Source organism: Acyrthosiphon pisum, chromosome A2 (genome assembly GCF_005508785.2).
Source record: "Acyrthosiphon pisum isolate AL4f chromosome A2, pea_aphid_22Mar2018_4r6ur, whole genome shotgun sequence".
Classification (NCBI taxonomy): Eukaryota; Metazoa; Arthropoda; class Insecta; order Hemiptera; family Aphididae; genus Acyrthosiphon; species Acyrthosiphon pisum.
Genome location: NC_042495.1, coordinates 1,151,990 through 1,160,617, shown reverse-complemented (window position 1 = coordinate 1,160,617; position 8,628 = coordinate 1,151,990). Strand labels below are relative to the sequence as shown.

At 28.2% G+C, this 8,628-nt stretch overlaps 1 long non-coding RNA gene across 1 annotated transcript; it reads left to right on the top strand.

Annotated features, from left to right (window-relative positions):
* The first annotated feature begins 4,757 nt into the window (after nt 1–4,757).
* LOC107882670 lies at nt 4,758–6,453 on the top strand. The gene is made up of 6 exons (XR_001678852.2): nt 4,758–5,187; nt 5,265–5,467; nt 5,545–5,747; nt 5,825–6,027; nt 6,105–6,307; nt 6,385–6,453. It is a non-coding gene; the product is annotated as an uncharacterized LOC107882670 (long non-coding RNA).
* The last annotated feature ends 2,175 nt before the right edge of the window (nt 6,454–8,628 follow it).

The following is an 8,628-nucleotide window of genomic DNA, read 5'->3' as shown; positions in this document are numbered from 1 at the left end:
CTAGTTTTTATTTTTTACCATTTACCTGGCAGTAACACTAGATATAAAGATTATCCAATTTAATATTGTCATGTCAAAATTCCTAAAACTAATAAATACCCAAATTATAAAAATTTGCTTTAAAATTGTACACAATTAAGTAGTACTACTACCTATAGATTATTATATCTAGCATAACACATTTTAAAAGCACACCACACACGATATAAATTGTAAATATATAATACCTATACAATAACTATTCACTATACCCAAAAATGTATCATAGTTCGACACCAGCTGCGCACACATAATTCAGTATCATAGTATATTTAAGTTGATTTCTACCAGATTATTCTCGTTGAATACGTTGAAAGTATAATATTTGTTATTTTGTTAAAACTAAAATGCTCTATGTTTTTATCGTCATTATCGGCTTATTGCATTTGATGTAGATATCCAATAATATTATCTTTATGTACCTATGCCAGAGCCCATAGTGAAATTGCAGGTTTAATTAAACCATTGTCCATTTCATGTATATTACACTGTGTACAGTTTTTCACCATGATTAAAATTATTTTGAGGAATCAACAAGGAAATGTTAGATTGTCAGGACTTGCTTTGATGACATTATTTATGTGTTAAATTCACAATAAGATAACATTGAAATTGAAAAAATTTGAATTGTCAATATTTTTTTAAAAATGAATTTTACATAATAATTATAAAATTAAATTTTGCAATTTTTATTTGTATTTATAACCACCCAGCTCCATAATAAATGTATAGTTATGGCTATGTTAGTCGCGCTATGCTGCTCATCAATAATTGATAAATTGGCCCATAGTGAAAATAAATTGTATATACGCCACTGCACTACACATTAATACTAGGTAATAGTTACCTACTTTCTATGAAAGATATAAATAAATTGAAAAAAAGCGGGTAGGCGGATGTAACTCTGCTGTACAGTACTACATAAGATTAGATATTAAATTTGAATTCAATATAATATCACTGTATAAGAAAAAACGATTCTGAGCGGAGACTGTTTGTCAGTCTAGATATTAGACATACCTATTATAGGTATACTTATTTATAGTATTAAAAAAAATTGACCTATAATAGGTATCAATAATAAATTCCAAATTAATCATATCACAATATCCATCAGTAACGCGTTATACGTGAACAACAAACCGTGGTACTATCATAGATATATAATAGTATACTTTAGAAGTTTCAAGTACCCACGAATAATATTATACAATCACAACAAAATAACAAAAAAAATAGTTAATCCAGGTTTTTTAATATGTGATTTTGTCCAAATTTGAACTTAAAATTAAATTAAACTGTGCTAATGTATTTCTTAGAATTTTTGGTAACAGAGTTAAATATTTACGTGGAATCTTGTTTTAAATTTTCAATCCTTAGATATAAAAGTTGAACATTTTATAAATTTTTAACTACAAAATAATTATTCAATTTTAAATTTGATAAATGTTGTCAAAATTTCAACTTCAAATGCTTATAAAAGATAATTGTGCATATGTATTTTTAATATTTTTCAACTGCTATTGTAACAATGTATCAGGAGCCTTGTATTAATTTTTTACACTTTTTGGCCCAATAGATAAAACTTAATTGATATTTATAGAAAAAAAAACTACAAAAATTGAAAACTTACAATGTCCGTAAACAGCTCAAACAGAGTCAAATTATTTTCAAAATTTTATAGTATATAGAAAATGCTAATATAAACATTCAGTGAAATTTTCAAGTTTCTACAGTCACTTGTTTTTTAATTACAACAAAATAAGGAAATCGTTACGTAAGAAATTGAGTGAATATTAAATGTTGTATAAATATGAATTTCAAACGCTCATAAAAATTTAATTTGAGTTTCTTAAAAGTTGAACATTTTATAATTTTTTAACTACACATTAATTATTCAATTTTAAATTTGATAAATTTTGTCAAAATTCGATCTTTAAATGCTTATAAAAAAAAATTGTGCTATGTATTTTTAATTTTTTTCAACTGCTATTGTAACAATGTATCAGGAGCCTTGTATTAATTTTACAATATTTTACTAATTTTACACTTTTTGGCCCAACAGATAAAACTTTATTGATATTTATAGAAAAAAAAACTAAAAAAATTGAAAACTGACCATGTCCGTAAAGAGCTCAAAAAGAGCCAAATTATTTTCCAAATTTTATCGTATGTAGAAAATGCTAATATAAACATTCAGTGAAATTTTTAAGTATCTAGAGCGAATACCAAATGTTGTAAAAATATGAATTTCAAACGCTCATAAAAATTTAATTTGACTTTCTTGTAAACATTTTTTTTTTTGATAAAGGTAGACAATATTATGAGGAATCTTGTAATACATTTTCAAATCTTAGATTTAAAAAAAAATTTTTACGAATTCTTAACTCAAAATAATTTGCTAATTTTCGTGATTTTTACATATTTTGTCAATTTTTGAACTTTAAATGCTAATAAAAAAAAACTGTGACTAAGGATTTTTAATATTTTTCAAATGTCATTGTAACAATATAGTAGGAGCCTTGTATTAAATTTTCAAGTATTTTTACTCAACAAATAATGTTTTATTGACATTTATAGAAATAAAAACTAATTAAATTGGAAACTGAAATTGTCCGTAAACAGCTCAAAACGAATCAAAATATTTTGAAAATTTTATCATGTATAGAAAATGGAAATATAAACAACCAGTGAAAATGTCATGTATCTACAGTCATTCGTTTTAAAGTTATACCAAAAACCAAAATCAATTTTCTCGAAAACAGATTTTGCGTAAAAATTCCCATTTTTCCTTAAATTTTCTTTTGTTTTTCACGGCGCTTTTGAAAACTATTGGAAAAATTTTACTTTTGACCCCCCAAAGTACCAACTAGATTCACTTTCCTATCAGAAAAGGTACTGTTGAAGAAAAAAATAAATAAAAAAATAAAAAAAACACATCATTATAAAATCAATACATTCATCGTTCCACCCAGAATCTAAAAGTATGTTGCTGTGCGCGGGTCGCCAATATTGACACATATTCAACTGGACGTATTTTTGCCGTGGTGATACAGGAAAGGTTAGCGGAGCTATATAAGTCAACATTACATTAAATTACATTTAATTAAAGGCACTTAATTAATTAATTGAAAAATTAAATATGATAGATCAAATAATTGAAAAATTATAATAAAATCAATTAATTTAAAAATTTAAAAATTTAAATTAATAAAAATTAACAAGTTTCTGATTTTTTCCTTTCACTTAACTTCCTATCTGTATGCCAAATTTGAACTTTCTAGGTCATCTGGAACTGGTTTAGAATTTTGATATATAGGTCAGTCAGTGATAAAAATGACTTTTTTGGGACGTTCATATCTAAATAACGGTTGGAGGCGTGCCTATGAAATTTGGAGTACCTACATTTGTATCTCGTAAGTCTCAATATATGAGCCAAATTTGACATGTTTATGTGGAATAGTTTTTGAGTTATGAAGGGGTCAAAAGTGGCTCCAAATGGTTCGTGTATACCCAAGTAACAATGAAATGTTTTTTATACGTTTAATAAATATTAAAACATTTCAAAAATAATGTTTTTAAAAAATATATTTTTTTTATATTAAAAAAATGATAAATTTAAAAGATTTTTAATAAAAGATTGATTACATATCAAAATAATGTTTATTATTTAATATGTATTTCTATACATTTTAAAATAATAAAATAATATTAAGTAAAAATATTTATTTTCTATCATTTTTATCATATTTAAATAATATAATATTAGATTCTGATCATCATATCTATGATGATCAGAATATCAGAATAATCAGAATATTTAGATATATATCTAAATATATATTGCAGATAGACTATAATATATTATAGCGCGCGTGTACCTATATATGGAACAAATTGTTGTTAAATATATAATACAGAGTGGATTTTGGGGGTTCACCATCCCTCAAAAAAAAAAAATGTATTAATAGTTGTATTATAGTTAATTTATTTGTTTTGGTGTACATGCTTGCAGGGTACCTACTATAGTCTGTTCACCGAGAGTTGACCCACTTCCGCGCATGCATACTGAGCCGCCGGTAGGGTTGCGCAAATATTTTCGATATTATCGAAATATCGATATTTCAGAAAAAAATATCGATATTATCGTATCGATATTTTGTAATCGATATATCACATATGTCGATATTATTATATCTCGATATTTAAATTTTTTTTAAATTTTGAATAATCATAATTATCCACGCATTAGTTTATATTACCCAGTATGATATAAAATAGTTGTACACTATTGTGCCATCTATGATTAAAATTTAAAGTTAATCAGAGTTAATATTTTTTTTTTTTATTATTATTATTTTGAAATGGAATATCGATATCGATATTTTTATTTCGATATATATCAGCTATCGATATTTAAGAAATCGATATATCGATATATCGATATATCGGTAATAATATCAGTTTGCGCAACCCTAGCCGCCGGAACGTTCAGACCCCCCGAGTCGGAGACCGGCGGTCTGTGATTGGTCGGCGGTGTTCGGCGATCGGCAGTGCTCGTCGTGGTAGGCAGCTACTACTGGCGACGATCACCACTAGCGCTTCAAAGACGCGGTGGCCTACGCGGCCGCGACCGGTTTTCGTCGAGCGAGTGGGTCAACTCTCGGTGAACACTGAACAGACTATAGTTCTCCCGGAGTGATAAGATACTGCTGCGGTAAACGGTAGGTACCGTTATGAAACGTTACGCGGTATAATATCACTATACTCACGACGGTCGACAGTTGTTATCATATTTCTTGTTTTTAAAATATAAATATACATAGAACACCAGTACGCCACAATATTAATGTTTCATTTCTGGTATATCATAACCAATAACAATAATTATATTAAATTGTAGTGATGTGTTCATCGTAACCGTGGTTGGTTTATGCGTCTTTTTAACCTAAAAGTCATTATAGTCTGAATTGTCTTCTGTCAAATGAACAATGTACATCGCCAACGTGGTTTGTAAATTGTTATAATTCGAAGTCGCAATTCATAGTCTGTTCAAACTGCTGCCTAATAATAAAATTGCCATTCGCTGTCTTTATTGTATATCAAAATCGGAAAAGTTCTCGAAGTGCCAACGAAGTACGATTGCAGGTATTAATGTAAATATTAAATAAGTCGCAATTCAGTTTCAAGTAAATACCTGTACTTATAATTAATGATTTTTACAGCGCCGTTTTGTCTGTTTTACTCTGTACCTACTCCAGTTTATAATATCGTAAACTAGTAGGTACCTACTTAGTCTATACCAAGTCTAATGTTACTTAGTGCCATAGTCTGTTCAAACTGCTGCCTAATATAATTGACATTCGCCGTCTTTATTGGATATCAAAATCGGAAAAGTTCTCGAAGTGCCAACGAAGTACGATTGCAGGTATTAATGTAAATATTAAATAAGTCGCAATTCAGTTTCAAGTAAATACCTGTACTTATAATTAATGATTTTTACAGCGCCGTTTTGTCTGTTTTACTCTGTACCTACTCCAGTTTATAATATCGTAAACTAGTAGGTACCTACTTAGTCTATACCAAGTCTAATGTTACTTAGTGCCATAGTCTGTTCAAACTGCTGCCTAATATAATTGACATTCGCCGTCTTTATTGGATATCAAAATCGGAAAAGTTCTCGAAGTGCCAACGAAGTACGATTGCAGGTATTAATGTAAATATTAAATAAGTCGCAATTCAGTTTCAAGTAAATACCTGTACTTATAATTAATGATTTTTACAGCGCCGTTTTGTCTGTTTTACTCTGTACCTACTCCAGTTTATAATATCGTAAACTAGTAGGTACCTACTTAGTCTATACCAAGTCTAATGTTACTTAGTGCCATAGTCTGTTCAAACTGCTGCCTAATATAATTGACATTCGCCGTCTTTATTGGATATCAAAATCGGAAAAGTTCTCGAAGTGCCAACGAAGTACGATTGCAGGTATTAATGTAAATATTAAATAAGTCGCAATTCAGTTTCAAGTAAATACCTGTAATTATAATTAATGATTTTTACAGCGCCGTTTTGTCTGTTTTACTCTGTACCTACTCCAGTTTATAATATCGTAAACTAGTAGGTACCTACTTAGTCTATACCAAGTCTAATGTTACTTAGTGCCATAGTCTGTTCAAACTGCTGCCTAATATAATTGACATTCGCCGTCTTTATTGGATATCAAAATCGGAAAAGTTCTCGAAGTGCCAACGAAGTACGATTGCAGGTATTAATGTAAATATTAAATAAGTCGCAATTCAGTTTCAAGTAAATACCTGTACTTATAATTAATGATTTTTACAGCGCCGTTTTGTCTGTTTTACTCTGTACCTACTCCAGTTTATAATATCGTAAACTAGTAGGTACCTACTTAGTTTATACCAAGTCTAATGTTACTTAGTGCCATAGTCTGTTCAAACTGCTGCCTAATATAATTGACATTCGCCGTCTTTATTGGATATCAAAATCGGAAAAGTTCTCGAAGTGCCAACGAAGTACGATTACAGGTAATAATGTATAATAATATTACCGAACGAATCGCGGACGGTTCATCCCCCGTCTATTATTAAGATAGGACATTTCTACCCCGGGAGTTATATGATATTATTTAGTTTCCCATACAAATTTTGGCCCCCGGTATCTTAAATCACTAAATTTAAATCTCTTTTTTAACTTAAAATTTCAATTATTTTTAAAAAAACTTACAATATCAATATGATTTATATTAATATGTGAGGATGGCTAAGAGAAATATATATAAATATTATTGTTGTCGTCGTCGCCAAGTAAATCCCCGGGCGCTAAATGTCCTACCTTAATAATAGACTGGAACAAAACGACTAAGGACTCGTTTTTTTTTTTGATGGGGGCGAAACGTCCTTTTACCATTTCCTAACAATCAGAATGTAAAAGTGTTATTCAAATTAAACCCTTATAATAATTATTGTAATCTTTTAACTGCATTTTTTTAATGGTTTTTTTATCAAAACACCATTTTAATCTGCATCTACATTCTACTCAGACACCACATACCTACACATTAAACAATATTTTGTGTTGTTATTAATTTTATTATTAGCTATTATTATTTATATTTCATTGTTATTGAGAGTAGCTATTTTACAACATTGCTAATAGCCATCACTGCTAGTATTATTATTATAATACTCAATATTAATTCTAACCAGACACTAGGTAGATATACTTTAGTCACTGGGTTTTTGTATGTCTATACCAGAGGTTCCTAACATTTTTTGTCTCATGGCACCCTTAGTCATTTTCTAAAAATCTAGAGGCACACTAGGGCTGGGCTTAGCAGAGAAAAAAAAAGGCCATTCAAAATATGCATTTTTTTTTAATTTAGCATTATACTATAATACTATTTACATTTTACAAACTATATACACATAGTAAATTTTATTAAGTATTGATAACATTAAAGTAATTGATTGTAAATTTATATGACTAATTACTATGATTTTTTTTTGATACCATTGACTAATTATAATAAAAATATTGCTGAAAATGTAGCTATTAAAATTGTACTGTTAATTTTATGTTAATTGTCAATTGTTTTAAATGAATAATAGTTTAATTTTGTTCACAGTACCTAATATTAATTATAATATTTATACTTATTGTTATTTAAATTATATTATTAATTAATTACTTAATTTGTAGTAAACCTACCTAATTTGTTAAAAATTGAATTTTTTGTATCTGTTCATTTTTATCTTTGATATCAATAATTTTGGTAAATATTTAAAAAAATCAAAGTTTAGGTAATTAATAAGCTTTCTGTTTGATTAATTAATTAAATTTACATTTAAAAGTAATTTCAAATATAGGCTACCTATAATACTGAATTATAAATTTGCTCCTTTTTTAAATAAGATAGTATATTTTTGTTCAATATTCAATTATTGCGTCGGGCTTTATCTTGTTTTAGGATGCCCAGACCTTTTTCTAAATTCCATCAACTATCAAACAGAAGTAAGAGAAGGCGTGTGGCTGAAAATAATGATTGTTCTTATATGTCTGATCATTATAGTTCTTCAGATAGCAATAATTCTTCTAATAATGATAATAGTAAACAATTAAATACTTCAATTAAACAGGATGTTTTAAATGCACCTATAAATTCACTCAACCAGACGCTTTCAAATTGTACAAACCAAAGTATTGACAATGATGAATATGAACAGATATTATCAAGTACCTCATCTAGTGAACATAATATAATTGATGAAGATGTTTTATTGGACTTTGATTCTAATAATTTATTTCATAAACAATCTGTTGACTCTTCTGAAAATGACGAAAACTCAATCAAAAATTTCTTGTGTGTTTGGGCTGTTAAGCATAATATTACTGCTAGTGCACTATCTGAACTGTTGGTTGGCTTAAAAAAAAATGTAGGAAGTATAAGTCACATTTTACCTTCAGATGCAAGAACTTTACTAAAAACAAGTGTAGTATTTGAAAAAAAACAGTTGAACCAGGACATTATACAGGGTGATTGATTAAGCATAAAACACTCATTATCTC